This window comes from Sinocyclocheilus anshuiensis, unplaced genomic scaffold (assembly GCF_001515605.1).
Source record: "Sinocyclocheilus anshuiensis isolate Anshui unplaced genomic scaffold, SAMN03320099.WGS_v1.1 scaffold117, whole genome shotgun sequence".
Classification (NCBI taxonomy): Eukaryota; Metazoa; Chordata; class Actinopteri; order Cypriniformes; family Cyprinidae; genus Sinocyclocheilus; species Sinocyclocheilus anshuiensis.
Genome location: NW_015536624.1, coordinates 991,316 through 1,011,553, shown reverse-complemented (window position 1 = coordinate 1,011,553; position 20,238 = coordinate 991,316). Strand labels below are relative to the sequence as shown.

The 20,238-nt window shown below is 35.2% G+C and overlaps 1 long non-coding RNA gene and 1 pseudogene across 1 annotated transcript; both read right to left on the bottom strand.

Annotated features, from left to right (window-relative positions):
* Nucleotides 1-24: 24 nt before the first annotated feature.
* LOC107704858 (protein FAM111A-like) overlaps nt 25-20,238 on the bottom strand; it is a 22,750-nt pseudogene continuing 2,536 nt past the window's right edge.
* Nucleotides 1,788-3,020, bottom strand: LOC107704178 (uncharacterized). Its single transcript, XR_001635913.1, has 3 exons — nt 2,960-3,020; nt 1,940-2,002; nt 1,788-1,845 (listed from the first exon to the last, which is right to left on the bottom strand). It is a non-coding gene; the product is annotated as an uncharacterized LOC107704178 (long non-coding RNA).

The following is a 20,238-nucleotide window of genomic DNA, read 5'->3' as shown; positions in this document are numbered from 1 at the left end:
CCCTACAAAAAAATGGCAGCACAGAGGTGTGAACAGATTCCTTCAAAGCTCTTCAGACTCTTCAGCACTTTCCATCTCAATGTCGATCTGATTCTGTTGCTCTGCAGTCCCAGACACATTGCTGTAGGCTTCTATGACACTGAAGATATTTGTCAAATCTTTCATCCTAGCCTGTACGCTGATGTTTTCTAGGATGGGCTGCATGGAAAAGCCATATTCCATAAAGTTCCGTGTTTTATCTCCTTCTGTTTTGTACTTATAGCCACCAGTGTGGATGCCAATCAGATTGCAGTCTACATCAAAAACTGGAGAGCCAGAAGATCCGTGAAAGAAACAAGAGTCATAAGTGATCTGGTTTTCATTTGCCAAAAAGTTCCATTTCTCTTTCGAGCATGCCTCATTCATAAGATGAATTAAATGTTGATTCTCAGTTTTGTGTTTATTTGCAGCCTCTATTCGATTTTCTCTCTCAATGATGAAGCAGGGGTCCATTTTCTTAACCCCTTCACCTGGATGTCCCACAATACAGATCTGTCCTCTGTTAATAGGAGCATTTGGACGGTAACAATCAAGCAATTTAGGATACTCAGCAATGTTTTCAATGTCATCAAGCTCAAGAAGAGCATAGTCAAGATACCTTCCTTTATCATCCGTTCCGTAAGAGTGAGCTGCGAGTTGTTCAACTGGTATGCGCTTGCTATCCTCTGAATCCAGGTCTTCATAACCAAATACAGCTGTGAACTGTCCAGCGTTAACTTTTGGAACATCAGTAGGTTCTCCAATAACATGAGCGTTAGTGAGGATGTATCTGTCAAAGAGCAAGAAACCAGTTCCTAAAGCAGACCCCCCTGACGAATCTGACACACAGAGTCAGAGAGCTTCATGAGCTGCTTTACTTTCTTCACCTTCAAGAAATTCTCAACACTTTTACCATATTCTGCTCTGAAGAACTTCTGGACATCAGATTTGTTCTTCAGTTTCTCTCGCTGCTTTAATTGCTTCAGTAAAACTGGAAACTGATCGTGCAGAATTCCCAGAATCTCTGCAGAATCTGCAATAGGTTTAGCGGCATACCGTTTAATTGAAGGATTTGTGGACTTTGTGTTTCCATCATGTTTTTTTTCTTGCTCACTGGTGTTGATGGGATTCTGACTTGAGCCGGCAGTTTCTGCCACATCAGCATCTGAAGCTACATTAGGTTCAGTCATGACAGGAGTCAAATCATCTTGACTGTCTGGCTGATTCTTATCACTGAGAACAACTAACTGGAAAGCCTTTCTGTCAAGATTGTCTACAGGATTTGACCATTCATGCTTTAACTCATCACTTAACGCACAGTGTTTCCTGAAAATGTCATTTTTGAATCGTCCATCACGTTTAAGAGCAGTTTTGATTTTCTCTCCTTTGAATGCATATACACAGACATATTGTACTCTTCTTCTCAGGGCTTTGCTCTTCAGTAAGAGTCGCACTTTCTGTCCTCCTTCTTTTTTAACCTGGAAGGTGACTAACGTTTCAGGCATACTTGTTTTCCTGAGTGAAGGATCTGCAGTTGTTCGATTTGTACAACTATTTTCATCCTTTTGGATGAAGTCTATATATAAGATCTCATCAGTTTCAATAAGACAGCAGGGAAAATCAGTCTTCACAGCTGCTGTAGGAACGCCTTCTTTACACCTTTGGATGAGTATTTCTTTCTGCTTGTTTTTCTTTTTGTCTTTTTCATTCTTGAACATTTGGCTTGTATTAAGAGCCTCAAGCACAGTCATGGATGTTTTACATGACACTGAAAATCTCTTTAATCTATTAAAACAATACTGGAAATTGTGTTTTCACTTCTGCTTCCTGTTAAAATTAGGGGAAAAAACATTTGTTATGTACACAAATATTCAAGTTAATTCCACTGAAGAAATTTGTAATCAATGCTTAAGTGATCTACCTGCTGCAGATGTTTTGAAGGTCCCTCTTCAACTTCTTTCTTAAACGAATAATCAATTTTTTTCTTAAGAAAATGTCAACAGTGATGTTAATACAGGCTTACCACTGTCTACAGCTTTTTATCATATTTTTAATCATTAAAAGGCCAAGTAATTTCAGTTTTATGGCTTTTCACACCCAGCATGAAGCAGCAAAGCTAAAATCACAAACTAATGGTCTATTAACGAGGTGGGAAACAAATATGGAAACTATTAACAGTCAAAAACATTTGCTGTGACCAGTGATGTTTTATTACAGTTGAAACTGAATGCTATTGATTTTTTTTTTTTTTTCAATTCCAGCTATTCTGCTGTTGTACATTAGATATTAAAGTCGTCTAGTTCATGATGCTTTTCTCTTTATTTGTGGCTTTGAGAATTTCATGAAAAAAATCATATGGTGGCATTTGGATTAAGCTACTGATTCCTTTTTGACTAACTGATGATTTTTATATTGGAATATTGATGACCCTCAGGTACTCTGGTTATGCTGTAGATTGTGACAAGTTACCTAAAGCTTTTTGTTTCATAGGCCTAAAACACTATAAAACAAAGATCACTATCACTGTCTCAGTAAGGGGTGCGTTTCCCAAAAGCATCGGTAGCTAACTATGGTTGTAAGTTCCATTGAACTCTCTTAGTAACGACAGAACTTGCTACCATGGTTGTGTTTTGGAAACGTGCCCCAGTTTAGTTTCTTTGCATTTTGGTTTTCCCTGTTTTCCGTGTTGCATGTGTTCCTACTGATCATTCGTTTCCATGGTTTCTGATTAGTTTTCACCTGTCATTAGTTCCAGTTAATTAACTTACTCTGTATTTAAGCCCTCATTGTTTTGTGTCCGATCTCGTCTTTAGTTTTGGTTGTGATCTATGTATTACTCCATGTGAGTTTCTGAGTTAGATTAATGATTAAAGACTTCTGTGCCATTCCTTGTCATTGTGCGCTTCATTACAGCCACCGTTGCTGACAATCACAACCTTACCTGAACACTGTCTTCTGATGACTCCCCAGATTCACTGTCTGTGGCAGCCTCCTTTTTCTGAAAGAGACAACAACATTACCATTGGAAATAAGTCTAAGCGAGTCACAGCACTCGAAAAGAAGCTCGAAATTTCAGTCTGCTTCAGTTTTTTGGGTGATGCTTTAGACATGTTTTGTATCTATGAATAGAACAAACAATGGTGATCTGAGCTTCGAGGAGAAAGACTTGTAACTTAAGCTCACCTTTTAACAATATTACCTTAACACTAGAAGTAGTCAAATTCTACTCTTATTTTTCTGCTGACAATTTTAATTAATGAATTGTTCTTGTTAGCTTCTTCACACACTCTTAATTTTTTCTTTGGCAAGTCTCAGTTACTATGAGACAAAACAAAAAAGATAAAAAAGGTTCTCTAACTCTAGTCTCTCTTAGTTTAGTTGGTGAAAGGATTACAACATTTCAAAATACAGTGTATTTCCTGAAGATAACGTGGTTCTCAACCTTTTTGCCCCAAGGCCCCCCTATAAGGAAATATTCCAGAGCCGCCACCACAAGACTTTTTGACCTCATTGTAGTAAATTCCCATTCATAGCAAACATATGAGAGTGGAGTAACATATCTAAAATCTGAGGAGAATGGGTTTCCTCTTATGGTTCTACATGGTACCATTTGACAAAGGCGCTGTTTAACACATTTAAAGATAGGTGCTACAGTATATAGCACTTAAAGTGGTTCCCCTATGACAGGGGTGCCCAACCCTGGTCCTGGAGATGTACCTTCCTGCAGAGTTCAGTTCCAACCATGATCAAACACACCTGTCCGTAATTATCAAGTGCTCCTTCAGATCCTAATTAGTTGGTTCAGTTGTGTTTGATCATTCACAGTAAGGATGCTCTGCAAGCTCTGTGGTTGTGTTGCTAATAATTTGCATTTGCTTACCAAGTTTGCACCAACTATCTTCCCAAATTCGTCATGAGGATCGTTTATATCTTTATATCGGTTGTCAAAGACTACAGATTTTAGCCTAGGATTATAGGAATCTTTTAGGATTTTCAAAATTTGTCTCAGATGACCAAATCGTGGCCAAAATCGCCCAGTGTTTGGTTTCCTGCCAAAATAATAGCTGCGTTTTAAAGAAAATAAGAAATGTTGATTGTAATCATGTTAGTATGGTAATTTTACTCGTTTTGTAAAATATGAAAAAAAAAAAATTATAATAATTATTGTTTATAATGATACAACAATAATAATTACCTGATCGTGCCTGGTGTCTGTATTTCTTTCTCTTCTTTGGTTTCCTCTCTTCTGCTCTTCTCACTGACGATCATCTGATTTCCTGCTCTTCAGTCCACGCCCAGAAAAGATCATTTGAAGTACAAGAATTTATGATGAAACACTTCTAAAGACGGAGGTTCATGTTCTTTAGGAGTCAAGAAAAGGCCAATATACTTTGTCAAGTGTGGTTAAAATAAATTATTTTAAATATTTCACTTTTTCAAATAAATAACTTATATTATTCACATTCAGAATGATAGCTTCTTTAATGTAAGTATAGATGTATCCAGTTAGTTATCTAAGTGCATTTGTAGTTATCAGCTGTTTTCAGCCCATCTGTATGGTTATGGTGCAGTTTAACTAGCTAACTGGTGGTGATTTTACTTGATTATTATTTATTTTATTTTTACTTATGACTTTTATTTTATTTTTTGAGTCAGTTATTTGTCTGTGGTCATACATAGTAGTTTTTCAACAGTAAATGCTTTGTGTGATGATATAATTTATAACCGGGCTATAATAAGCTAAGACATAACTATGCATGTCAATGGATCTGGAATACAACAGAATAAATGTTGTGAATCCATAAGTTCAGTGGAAGTTAGCACCTGAACCACCAAACCAAGGAGGATTATCTGAAAATGACAGACAGGTGCAGGTTTGGCACTGAACTCTGTAGGATGATCAAGCCTGTCTACCTCTGGATTAAATAAGCTGAGCTGAATAACACAAATGGGACATTTTCTCCCAGTGATTTACGTTACGCACTGTTTGGCCTTCATCTCATCTCTTTTTTCTTTCTTTTGCTTTGCATTACATACTGAAATTGGAAGCACTCAGTGCTATTTAATTTTCAGCCATTTGTTGTCCTTAATTGGGCTGTATGTGAAGGATTGTGAATGATTGAAGGAAGCACAGGAAGTTCTCCTCAGGGTGAAAGGTCAGAGAGGTCAAAGCAGGGCACTCAGGTTAGAGTATGAAGTGCAGTGCAGGACCCAGTGAGACCTCGTGCATCTGGGTGATAAAATCCCTTGTTCAAGTATTCAATAAATTTTCAGCCACATGGTAATGATCCTCTACATGAAGACCAACCTTCACTGCTCAGCACCTTCAGTGAACTACAGCTGCTTACATGGTATTTAAAGGGGTCCTATTATGCTCTTTTACAAAGTCTTGATTTTGTTTTGGGGGTGTACTAGAACAGGCTCTCATACTAGGTTGGAGCTTCAGTGTAAATATTGCGTCAATATCAAATCAATTTGAGCACGATTTAAACCCGGATGATTGTAACCAGTCTAAGTTCGTCTGCCTTGGGAAAGCTAGCGTGTCTCAGACATAGTGATAACACTCGTTGCCTTCTCTAGTGCAGCTCAACCAGGTCTCGTCCCATTCGTCGATATTTGTGATATCACAAATCCCGGAAAATATGCGTTGTAGTCCAAACGAGTCGTTCATTGTAGTTTTTGAAAAGTGATTTCTGTTAAATAAAATATCTCCTTTTGAAGTGGACCTTGAGCTTTGTAACTTTGCAGAACTTTTTTATGCTCAAACAGCAACTTTACAGACTAACTAAAGTTGAAAAAGTGAAAAAGCATAATAGGACCCCTTTAAAGGGACAGCTTAGAACTGAGTTTCTTTAATTTATTATAGATGAGCAGCAGGATGTATGCCTTTTATTGCATATTGCATAAATCTTAAGAAAAACCAACAATCTGTTCACAATATTAATTTATATATTAATATCAATTAATTGAAAGGTCTTTGTTCTGAGTCAAGAATGCAGCCAAACTATTTTGTTAAGCATGATTGTTTCATATAGCAAAAATGAAGCACAAATACAAAAAGTTAGAAAAATTAAAATATAAAACAGAAGATTTATTAAAAGATATACAGAGTATATGTGCAGCTGTAGGCCTATTTCTAAAGTAGCAGAAAGTGCAAATGTCTGCAGCATTGAACAGTGCTGGAGCAATCAAAAATATTTAAGAACAATGTTTATTCTTAACCTCTTAATGGATCGTTCACCCAACAATTCTGTCAAGAATTACTCATCCTTATGCTGTTCCAAACTATTTATTATTATTATTATTATATTTTGTGTTCTACAGAAAAAAGTAAGTTGTGCAGGTATAAAATTAGATTAAATAATTAATAGCAGCATTTTTGTCACTTTAAAATATAGTATTCAGGATTTCTGTAATTTAAGCAAAATATAATTTATCCTTTGGAATTATACAGACACAATAATGCTGTCTGATCTAACAGAGATCAGGATATAGTTTGTTTTCTGGTTGCTCCATAACATGAAACATAGAATGTACATGTTACACAAGAACCGGATTAACAGTTAAATGACAATAAAAACTCGCAACCAATAAGAATGAATAGTGAGACATTTGCCTAAAGTCATCCAATGATCATACAGAATTTATACATTATTGAATGAAATTGTATGTTGAACATGCATGAATACCTCAAGATAAATAAAAGGTTTGCATTTCATCCAAATAGATGGATGTGGCATTAATCAGGGCTTAAAACTGTACTGTCCCATTATTCATATAAAATCTTCCTGATTTTGTGGCTCTTCTTCCATGTCCACATCAGTGTCTTCCAAGTTAAGATTAAAAGATTTATATTCAGAGAGCAATTTTAAGATGTCAGATCTCTCACGTTCTTTGGCCTGTGTGATGATGCTTTCCAGGATAGGCTGCATGGAATAGGCATATTCCATAATGCTCCTAGTTTTAACATTTTCCCCTTTGTAAGCATAGCCACCGGTGTGAACGCCAATCAGATAACAGTCTTCATCAAAAACTGGAGACCCAGAAGATCCATGAAAGAAGCAAGAGTTATAAATGATCTGGTTGTCATGCATTTCCCATTTCTCTGCCAAAGACTGTTGTCTCATCACATGAATGAAATTGGCATTCTCAGAGGTGTGTTTATCAGCAGCCTCTTGTAGATTCTCTTTCCCAATGATGAAGCAAGGCTCAATTTTTTTTACCCCTTCACTTGGATGTCCCACAATGCAGATCCCACCACGGTTAGGAGGGGGGGCATGAATGTATCGACTGAGCAATCCAGGACGGATCAGCGATTTCATCAGCGTCTTTTAGTTCAAGAAGAGCAAAGTCAAGATGCCTGTCCACGTTGATCTTTCCATGATAGTACGCTGCAACATGTTCCTTAACCGGCACACACTTGGTCTCCCTTGCTTCCAAATCTTCATAGCCAAATACTGCGGTGAAGGTCTTTGAAAGCTTCCTGGTGAAAGGGTCAAATTCTCCAATAACATGAGCATTGGTGAGGATGAATCTGTCAAACAGTAAGAAGCCGGTTCCTCTGGCGGATCCCTCCACTCGAATCTGACACACAGAGTCAGAGAGTCTCGTGAGCTGCTTCACTTTCTTCACCTCAGAGAAACTCTGAACGTTTTTATCATATTCTGCTCTGAAGAACATTTGGACCGGAGAGTTGTCTTTTAGTTTCTCGCGCTCCTTTAAAGTCTTCAGTAAATCTTTATGCTGATCACGCAGAATTGCTAGAATCTCTTCAGAGTCTGGAATTATTTTAGGAGAATTAGTTGAATGATTTATGGATTTCATTGTGTTTCTCTTTTGTGTTTCTTCGTGCTCAGTGTTGGCGTGATGCTTATTAGGATCAACATTTTCTTTCAAATCAGCAGCTGAAGCTTCATTCATGTCAGTGCTGTCATCACTCAAGACCTCATTTTGGCTATCTGACTGGTTGTTGTCACTGATAACAATGACTTCAAAATGCTTTCCATCAAGATGCTCTACAGTGCTTGACATTTCATGGATTGTCTCGCTCCCGAACTCAGAAAGTGCACAGTGTTTCTTGAATATGGCATCGATGAATCGTCCGTCACGCTGCAGAGCAGCCTTCAGTTTGTCTTCTTTGAATGCGTACACACAAACATCATCAACCTTCATCTTCAGCTCATTGTTTTTCATTAAGGGTTTCACTTTCTTCCCTCCTTTTGTTTTGATGTTAAAGGTTACTATGTTTTCTGGTTCATTAGAGAATGAAAGCCTTCCAGTTATTTTTTTCTTTGAAGGAACATTTCCACTATTTTTGATGAAGGTTATATCTAAGAGCTCATCATTTTCAATAAGACAGCAGGGGAAATCAGTCTTCACAGCCGCTCTAGGAACTGCTCCTTTGGATCTCCGGATCACTATTTCTTTATCCATGTTGTTTTCTTTAATCTTTCTGAAAGTCTTGTTTGTATTAAGAGCATCAAGCACAGTCCTGGATGTATCACACTACACGGCATGTTTCTTGAATTTGTAGCGGAAACTAAAAGTGTGGCTTTGCCCTTCATCACTCTGCGAAAGTGATAAGAACAATAATACACTTACAATAAAGCATTTACTTAAACATCTATGAATAAAGAACTTGCATGTAATATTAGCAATACTGAGTAATATTAGAATGTAAACAAATAACAACAAGAACAAATTTCCAGATTTAATTTGTATCCACAAGCTTTCGATTTAATTAAAATCTGATATGAAGTCAATGTTGCAACATAACATGCACTTTTACTTAGAAAGTCTCATACCTGTTGCAGATGTGTTTTTGATCGTCCCTCTTCTTCCTTACAAAAAGGCTAGTTCTTTCCTTAGTAAATGAAAGTAAAATGTCATCTAATTGCTAATATGAGATCACCAATGTACATGGTTTTACCATATTTACCATAATTTTTTATATTGTAAATCATAATGATGAGCAAAAAGAGTGATGTGGAATTTTAAAGCAGCTCTTTCCAGAACGTTTTTATAGAGAAATTCCACACATACTTTTTCATCAGCACCCATAAATAATTTATTCAGTGATGTATCAGAATGCAACAAACCTTTGGTGAATCATGTCCATTAGTTCCAAGCCCCTTTTCTTTTTTTCTTGCTTGTATGATTACTTTCCTAGAACAATGGCAGTAGCAACATTAAAATAGCCTATGTATTATTATTATTATTAAGTACACTTGAATAAAATACAATTTAGGACACTTATCAAAATGGCATTGAATTTTATAATACTGCCAGTGCCATGCGTAGTTAAACAAAAGTGCACTCAAAGCGTGTAAGATTCTGTAACATGCACCATTTCACTCAAGATGTGCTCTGATGCCCAAATGAAAATAAAAAAACATGAATATCATAGTGGGAAAAAGGTAGTTCATACTTGCTGTATTTCAAGTCTTCTAAAGCCATACATTAGCTTTGCATGAGGAACTGACTGAAGTTATTTACTAAAATTCTTTGAATATATATGCAAAACCATTGTTGGAATAATTACTTATATTTTGGTCTGATTCTCACACAGATTTCAGAAGACTGTGAATATAGTGCACCAGCAATATAGACTATTTTCTATTTTGTGAGCTTGACAACTGAATGTCTCTGATGCTTCCATTATATGGTTTAAAAAAGACATTGTGAATGTTCTGATAAACCTTTTTGTGTTCCATAGGTGAGTACTTGTATTGTTAAATGAGTGGGGGAAAAAATACTGGTACATTTGCACTTACTCATCTACAAGGTCAACATGTCTTCGTTGGCTGTTTTTCACATACATGAGCAATTACCTAAAATTTTCTTTGACCTGAATCATCATTATTCAAATATCATGAGCTTACCTGAGCATTGTCAGCAGTTTGTGATGCCATTCTGGCTCCACTGTTGCTGTCAGTCTGCTTTTTCTGAAAAATAGACATACAACAATCTTTACCATAACCATTTACACTAAGGCTAAACAATTCAATTAATTAAGAAATGTGATGATTTTTTTAATACATAAAATATATAATCTTCTTAATGTTTTGCATTTTGTCACCTTAAAGTATTTCATAATGCTCTCTTTCTTTATGGCGAAGATGATCAAGAGTGGTAGCATTTCAGTGTTTCTGTAAAGAGGACAAATACAAATGATGAACCATCACCAATGTGCCTCACAATGGAGACAACGCAAAAGTGATTCGTCCTGATTTGTTCACGAACAAAACATTACTGAATCAAACAACTTCGGTGTCATTGCATTTACCACCTTTAATGTTCATACACGACAACGTAAGTTTCTTTTTTCCTTCACAACTAAAGTTGGGTATCGTTTGAAATTTATCGATTCCGATTCTTTTCGATTCCAACGTGATTAAAAAATGTGACCCTGGACCACAAAACCAGTAATGAGGGTCTTTTTTTTTTTTTTTTTTGAGATTTACACATCATCTGAAAGCTGGATAAATAAGCTTTCCATTGATGTATGGTATGTTAGGACAATATTTGGCCGAGATACAACTATTTGAAAATCTAGAATCTGAGGGTGCAAAAAAAAAAATCTAAATATTGAGAAAATCACCTTTAAAGTTGTCCAAATGAAGTTCTTAGCTATGCATATTATTAATGAAAAATTCAAATTACGTTCGAAAGGTGATTTACTCTATTTTGATCGCTACTGTACACATCAGAGTTTATATCCGCGCTATAAACTTTCATCCCAGTACTTCTGTGATTATTTGAATGTTCGTAACACAGAAATAAATGATACTGTGTGGTTGAAAAGACTGTTTGTTAAGCGGTCTCATTCATATGCATGACAGCTGCTCTCTTTAGGTCAGCTTCAGATCACACTGGTGTGAATAGAATGCTGCAAGGAAGAACCAAGAGATAACGTATCATATACAAATCTGTTGTGATCGCACATGTCAAAGGTTGAGGACTGAAACAGATGAATTATTGTAATAGGAAAAGAATCACGTTGTAGTTTGAATCGTGTTCACGTGTTAACGATCTGTCAAAGTGAGTTGTCATGTTGGTGGTGACACCTCTTTTGCAACACGTTAGCTTATATATATATAAACGCACACGGGAATCGATAGGCGGAATCGAAATTGTAATTTTACAAGAAGTATCCGATTCTGGAATTTGAATCGATTTTCGATTCCCAACCCTAGTCACAACAAACATTTTCTCCCGTTACAGCATTTGAAATCCGAAAGCTGGCACATACAGTTATAGGGGTTTGCAGTGATTTTTGTTTATCCAAATTTAAAAATATATTATTGGGGGGAAAATGTGGATATTACAAATGTTATATATTGTATATTCTGTGTTAAAATGTTACCTTATGTGAGTTAATACTTTCATTTTCATTTGCAAAACTTTATTTTCTTTTGCAATACTTCAATTCTTTTGCAAGTATATGTGGCCCTGTTTTGACTCCATACAGAACCTTTTGACGTGACACGTAACTGAGCAGTGATGCATTATGGGAAATGTAGTTTTACCCACAGGTTTCTGTAAAACGTTTTATTATTTTATTTTATCTTTTAAAACTACTAGTCAACAATATTTTTGCTGTATTTTTCATATATAATTTTGTGAAGTAAATTTTAGATTTATTAATATGGAAACGTGGTGATTAAAGGTCCGTCCGTGTTTACATTGATTTACTTTTAAAATAATTTAATAAATTACATTTTAGTATTAACACACAAACATGTAGCATTTAAAGGTTTCTCAGTTAATGTTTTAACACGACAGTTTTAATTGAATAACATTTTATTTAAAATAGTCATTAAATTATAAATAATTATTTATAATTTAGTACTTATGTTTCACATTACTGTTTTTACATTTATTCACTTTTTAATAATTTTATGAAGTAAATTTTAGTTGTAGTAACATAGAAACATGTAGCATTTAAAGATCCCTCAGTTTATTATTTAATGTTTATATTGAATAAAATTGCATTAAAATAGTGTACAATTATAAATAATTAATTATTAATTCAGTATTTATATTTCATTTTACTATGTTTACATTTAATTTAACTTGTTTTGTACTTTTTACAATTTTGTGAGGTAAATTGTAAACATGAGATGATTAAAGGTCCTTCACTTTATTTGTGTTTCATATTACTCTGTTTATCGTGAATACAAGCGTTATGAAAATTACAATTATATAGAGCTGACAGGTGCAAAGTTCATTTTCTTGATTGATCTTTGACTTCACATATTAATAATAATCAAAAATGCACAGCAAATTAAGCCTTTCTTTTTTATATATGTTGAGCAGAGTATGATGATATCGGAGTCAGTTAGAAGACTTTTCTGCAGTGAAATCTTCTGGAAAATCATCCTCCGCTGATTTGTAGAAGTGACTTGAAGGTCTAGATCAGTGTTTCTCAACCCTGGTCCTGAGCGCCCCCCAGCACTGCACATTTGGTGTGTCTCCCTAATCAAACACACCTGATTCAACTCATTAGCTCATTAAAAGAAACTCCAGGAACTGAACTAGGTGTGTCAGATAAGGGAGACATACAAAATGTGCAGTGTTGGGGGGCACCCAGGACCAGGGTTGAGAAACACTGGTCTAGATGATCAGAAAGGCCCAGGTGGAGAGATCATCTGCCCACAACGAGCCCAGAAACTGAAGGCACACCGTGCGGTCCTCCAGCAAACACTGCACCTGAGCGATCAGATCCAAACTCAGATGCTCCAGTAACCTCAGACACAGATCCCAGGCCTCCATATAGTCCGCGTTCTCCAGAGAGTCCAGCAGCAGAGAGAGCAGACCGGAGCCATTCCTGAACGCTCATCATCTTCATGACCTCCAGCATGCACTGTGTGAAGCGGGAAGGAAGGACTCAGTTCTCTGAGTGTAACAGGTGTGCAGCTGCTAAAGCCATCTGCTCCTCTCTTCCTAAACCCTTTAACAGCAGACAGGGCGAAGCTCATGAAGTCATCATAATATCAGCACTTTATTGTTTCCCATTTTGATCTATTTTGCAGTTTGTTTTCACTGATGAAAAAGTACTGAGGATGCATTATTTAGCATATTTTAAATTAATAGTAGTGTCAGAAATAGAAGTATGAGAATTATTAGTTTAATTTTATTTTTGTATGCTTTTGGCATTTCTTCTTTTTAAATATGACTATTTTACTATTATATTTGATTCATATTTTGAATTGGCTTTTATTTTTTATAATTTCTGTTTTAATTTTAGCTTAATTTTTTAGTAATTTTGTTACGTGCTTTTGTCATTTTTTTTATTACTATTTAGATTTGTGTATTTTTGTTACATTTTAGTTTTTATTTATTTATAATAGTAGAATATAATAGTAGAAGTCAGAAATATAATATGGGACTTGTGTAGTGACCAAAATGTGATATATTTTAATATTAATATTATAAACACATTTAATGTATAATACATTTTAAAATATATAAGAACGGTATAACAACAAAAAGGGGAAAAAAGTAAATATCGGTAATAAGAATATTAAAAAATAAACATAAAATATGTTAATCATAGATAGATAGAATTAACATGCATTTTAATATTTCATATTTGTAATATTTTTTTATACTTAAGGATGAAAATGTATGATGGATATTTGTTGGCTGATTTTCCTTTACTAGCCATTCCAAATAATCCATTTAAAACGTTTTGAAAAAGCATACAAAACTATTTTCAAGAATTTAAGCATAAACCTTTAGATAATAAATCAATAATAACGTCATTCAAAAAAATTCAGCCCAAATACTGTTTTTTTTTTTTTGCTGGTACATAGTATTCTTTGCCTGGTTTGTCCACTAGGTGGCTTAGAATAAATATCATGTACACGTTTCATCACTAAAGTTTGGACGCGCATGTCTGATTTGTCCACTAGATGGCGCTTTTTAGCGTTTTGATCGTGTCCCAAATGAAAATGCGCAGCCTATTTGTATTTTAAAATATCAATAACTTTGAAAGCCATTCATCCATTTAGTTGGTTTTGTCTTTCCCACGGCTGGATTTCAGGCTCTCTCTGATGAATGACAAAGAAATCAGACGCCTGAGAAGACCCAAAAAGTGCTATTGTTACACCAGCAGCCTTTATATTCTCTCCATTATAAACTGCTATTGTTAATCTTGGCTTATTACATGAAATACGTCAAACCGCATCGTTTAAAAATGAAGGAAGCCGCTATTGCGCTCTTGTTAGAGAGGGAAACCTAAAACATGCAGCACACAAAAGCTGCGGCAAACTGATCCGGATTCTGTGCTCGGCAGCAGCCAGACTCATCACAAAGTCACAGCACTGCATTATAAACTGGCGAAGAAGCACACAACAACCACTGTTAACCCGGCCAGACGGCAGCTTTGCTACGTATCGCACTAATTTAGACCTTATTAAGAATGTCTGGTTGTTCTAAATTAAAGTGCATGCAAATAGTGAAATCTTTCAGACTGCACCTGTTGAAACAGAAATGCATGCGGAGGCATAAGCAGCAGACATTAAACCGAGCAAACAAATCACAGCAGACTCATACATAAAGAGATCATATCGATACGTTAGACTTCTGACTCGGGTTCAGCCGTGCTTATTTAATTCACATGCTGTTTCAGCGTGAGCAAGCAGTGTTTTAGTGAGCTGATCTCCCTCCTTCCATTCAGAGCCAATGTACTTAGCTCTCGTTGTCCTGCGAGTGCAGCAGAACAACAGTGCAGCAGCATGAGGAGGTGATGTTTGAAGTTTGATCCTGGGAACCCCGGAGTACAATGCCACGGCCGCACAAAGCCGCCCCATAACTCCCTGTGTTCCCACTGTCTCTGTTCTCTGGAGGGTAGAGAGGAGAACGGATCGCATCACCTGCCCAAAATACAGCCCCGTCCCCTGGGAAACCCCCCACCCTGTCTCTCCGGTCTGAGATACATGGCCATAATGCAGCAGAGAGGCAGACAGGTTTTAAAGGTCTTCTTGGAAGGGACGGAGAGTGAACGAAAGTGATGTAATGTTCCCTGGGAGTTCGAGCAAATCTCTAACCCTAAGTTTGAACTTCTGGTGCAACAGTGTGAGTTTAGCCCACACTGTTTGAGCTACAGACCTGAGTGATAAGACATCAGATGCATTTTCTTTTTCACCTTCCAGACTATAGAACAATTGAGAAATACATATGTAAGATTTAAATATGTAGGGTTTCCGAGTGCCAGCATTATATATATATATATATATATATATATATATATATATACACATACATACACACACACTAAAAAAATGCCTTTTTAACCCAGCGCTGGGTTATATTTAACCCAGCATTTTTTAGAGTGTATTAATTTCTTTTAAAAAAAGAAAGAATTTTTTTTTTACTGATCCCCAAACATTTGAATAGTAGCGTATTGTAATACAAAATTGATATTTTTAATAAACACTGTTCTTTTCAACTTTTTATTTATTAAAGAATCCTAAAAAAAAAAAAAAGTATCATAGGTCCCAAAAAATATTAAGCAGCACAACTGTTTCCAACACTGATTATAAATCAGCATATTAGAATGATTTCTGACAGATCATGTGACACTGAAGACTGGAGTAATGATGCTGAAAATTCAGCTTTGATCACAGGAATAAATTATTTGAAAGTATATTAAAATATAAAACTGTTATTTTAAATTGCAATAATTGTTTTTTTTTTATTTTATTTTGGTGGTTCATGAGACTGTTGCCTGACTTAACTGATTCCTGGCTTTTATTACACATCATGCATCAAAATTAGCTGCAGTCATGTGTCCGCAGATAAACAATCACTCTTCAATGATGTCACACTTCCCATAAGTCCCCTGCCCTTATACAGTCAAGCCTGCCTCTTACCTTAGTTTAACCTCACTTTATTGATTCACCTGTAAAGAAAACATCTATAAAACAAATGTGTCATCTGCTTGACTCATGCTGTTAAAACGAGTAAGAAAATTCTGCAAATGAAACTCCTAATAACTGGTTCCCCTCTTCGGCATTCAGTAACAAAAGCTGAACAGAAAGCAGACACAAGCAGATGTTTCCCAGTCTTGCCTGTCGTTCCCAACCAGTGTTTCCATGGAAACTCCAAATCTAAGTTACCCAGCTCCTAATTCAGACGTCCCTCTTTTGTTATTTCCCAAAATGCCCCTGACCCCCTGTGTGCTTGTATGGGTCCTTCAAACACTTTACAATGGCAAACTCTATCAAAATGACTTCCTAACCCCGTGTTCACCCCTACACCTATAGTTGCCTTTACTTTAGGCTCAGAAATGAGCTTTACCACCATGGAATGGATTTTTTTATTATTATTTTTTTTATTATACAATGTCCATTTACTGTGTGTCAGATAATTTATTTGAACAAATTAACTGAAATAATCTGAACAATTATGTACCCTTGTTAATATGTTAACTTAACATACAAAATATCTGTAAATAATGCACAAGATATTATAACACAATAAACTACTAGAATAAACTGTAAATAACTGTTTGGCTTTTGTATTAGATTATGCAGCTTTATAGATTTTCACCGATAATCACTGATTCAAGTTTGTAGTTATTTACTTCATATTCAATGTCTTGAATAAAATATAAATAATACACTCTAAAAAATGCTGGGTTGTTTCAACCCAACTTTGGGTCAAATATGGACTAAATTTTTACATTCAATTTTTAACCCAAAAGTTGGGTTGAAATAACCCAGCATTTTTTAGTGTGTAGTAATAATAAATACATAATAATAAATATGTAATATTTTTTTTGCTCATACAGACTAATAAACATGTATTACCTGTACATGGATGAATGAATGAATGAATGAGAATGAAAACTTTAAAGAAATGTTATTTTTAAAATTAAAATATATTTAATGTTTGTTCATATAGAGAACCACATTTCTTGAATAGAATATAATGAAATGTCAAATGTTAAGAATAATAGATGCCAAAACAGAATAATTCATTACAGAGTAATTTTCTCCCCCCACATTTTAAAGCTGAAATGTGTAATTTGCGTCACCAAAAAAAAAAAAAAAAAAGATCCACACTTTTTTTGGGGGAAAGTAACCAACAACCCACTTGTCAACCCAATTGTCTTTGCATATTAATCCAGGATAGGTGAAAGTATTTTAACATCAAGTGTGTAAAATGACACACTTAGCAGGCTTACATTTGACTAAAACTTTATTTCTATTATAATAGGCATCGCAGAGTCACCTGATACCACCATCACAATCATCAGGTGAAATAACAATAATGTCACTCAGGGTTGCCCAATCTCTTGTAATGAGCCCCTTTAGGGCTTTTAGCAGACAGTGTTCAGGGTTATTCTGCTCACCTGAGCTAGATTTTCTCCAGGTGAGGCAGACGCTACTGAAAAGATGTTGAAAGTAACATTGAGTATAGACACACAGGAGAATACACACACACACACACACACACACACACACACACACAGAAGACTCTAACTATTCCAACACTCTTTGTTGTGCAAATTTCTTAAAGCACCAGTGTTTCCTTTCAGATCAATTTGTAATTCTTTTAAATTCTCACATTAACCTCTGCGTTCTGCTCTGAATGTCTGTTCTTAGCATAGACAGTTCCTCTGTGAGTTTCCCTTTTCACCGAACATATGATGAAACTCTGACTTCCTGGAAAGAAGAGAGAGACGGTGCAAACGGAGCTGCGAATCCTATCTGATCAGCAGCCAGATTTCACTCCAGTCACTCTTGGTGCCAAAAACAAAACCACACAATGTCATATATCAGCCCACTCAGCTCGTTTGCAAGTTTTAAATGACAAATGGACTGATGATGCAAAACCAAGAAAGTTTTCAGAAACACAATAAACTTCACAGAAAACATGGATTGTATTAAAAACGAAATCATATTAGATTCAATTAAGTTAATTTCAAATGAGCTTTAATTGCATGACTGTAGAATAGCACAATGTTACCAAAGCATTAAAAAAATAAATATGTATTACATTCATTAATAAATGAATAAAACTGGTCTTTAATACACTTTTTAAACAGTATTTTAAATATATTTCATGATTGCTTATACAAATGTTTTTTTTTTCAATACAGCAACAAACATGTATTAGTTGAATAAATAAATTCATTATTAAAAATAGATTTCACTAAAGAAGTTTTTTAACTTAAAGTAAAATATATTTAATGTTATGTAATGCACGTTAATGAACATGGATGAATAAATAATAAAATAAATAAAACTTTTCTTTTATAAATATTTTTATGCATATTTAAAATTTGCACAGATAAGCAACTGCTTTTTCATTACAGCATAACATGTTATTTACATTACATAAATAAATTAAAATAATGAACTTAACTTTTAAAAAAAAAAGTAAAATATATTTAATGTTTGCTCATACAGGTCTCTGTTTTTCATTGCAATAATAAACGTATTAAACAAACAAACAAATTTTCGTTTTTACATTTTTTTAGACTTTTTTTTACAATATACTTCATTTGCTCACACAGCACGTTCACTGCTAAACTTCTACAATTATTCATAAACTATATATACAAAACATTTCTTTTTTTTAATAAATGTATCTTTTTATCAAAAACAAGCTCCACAACTTCAATGTTCAAATAACCCCCGCCTCCAAAATCACCTCACTCCTACATTTGTTCTTCTGTTGAATACAATAAATCATTAATACATCACTAAAAGTGATCATTGATTTGCTACTTGCGGTTGACTCTGGTGAAAATGCAGTTTTGATTTTATTGGATTTAAGTGCCGCTTTTGACACAGTTGATCACGACATCCTTTTGTCACGCCTTGAACATTGGGTAGGTATTAAGGATATGGCATTATCGTGGTTTAAGTCATATCTTAAATCCAGGACACTTTCAGTGGCTATCGGCCAGTTTTCCTCATCATCAGTTTCTCTCCCTTGTGGGGTTCCTCAAGGGTCCATTCTGGGGCCATTACTTTTTAATCTGTACATGCTTCCACTTATACGTTCCATTAAAATCTAGAAATTCTCTGCAGCCTCTTATGGACTGTCTGAAAGACATTAAAATTTGGATTAGCTCCAGCTAAATAATGAAAAAACTGAGGTGATTATTTTTGGTCCCTCTAAAACCAGAAACTCTATAGTTAGTAACTTAGACAGTCTCACTCCATATGTTAAGTCACATGCAAAAAATGTAGGTGCTATTTTTGACTCTGAGCTTTGCCTTGAAAAGCAAATGAGCTCAGTTGTTAAAAACAGCTATTATAAATTGAGAATCATTTCTAGACTTAAATCAACACTTTCCTTTCAAGACTTGGAAAAAGTTATTCATGCATTTATCACATCACGATTGGACTATTGTAATTCCTTATACCTAGGTCTTCCTCAATCTTCGTTTGCAGATGGTCCAGAATGCAGCGGCCAGATTGTTAACTGGTGCAAAAATACGTGATCATATCACTCCAATTTTAGTGTCGCTCCACTGGCTTCCAGTCTCCTTTAGAATTCAATTCAAAATTTTGTTGATTGTTTTTAAAGCACTTAATGGACAAGCCCCATCATACATTTCTTATCTTATCTAATTTAATTCAGCTCCTAAATCTCTCAGATCTGCTAATAAAGCTCTTTTATATGTCCCTCGGTCACGACTTAAGTTTAAGGTGACAGAGCCTTTGCGGTAGCTGCTCCACGGTTATGTAATCAGTTGCCACATGACATTAAGAGTGCTCTGTCTATTTCGATTTTTAAGTCTAGACTTAAAACGCATCTTTGTTCTATGACCTTTCCTGATTTTTAATTTATGGATTAGTATTGTTATCTTGGATTTTAATTGATATTTCATTTTATACTTTACTGTATTTTATGATTGCTTTGTACAACACTTTGGTCACTGTAAGCTGAATTTAAATGTGCTCTAATAAAATTGACTTACTTACTAATACCTCACTTCACCCAAATATGTCAGATTATGCAAGTGAAATGGGTTGTGAATATCATTTTAACTGACTTGGATTAGAGCCCACAAGTTGTTACAAGACTTGATCATGATCCAGATGACTTGAAAATGATCCAAAGAGCACATTAGTGACGTGACGTGACATGACATGTGGCCAAGTATGGTTACCCATACTAGGAATTAGTGCTCTGCATTTAACCCATCCTAAGTGCACACACACAGCAGTGAACACACACACACACACACACACA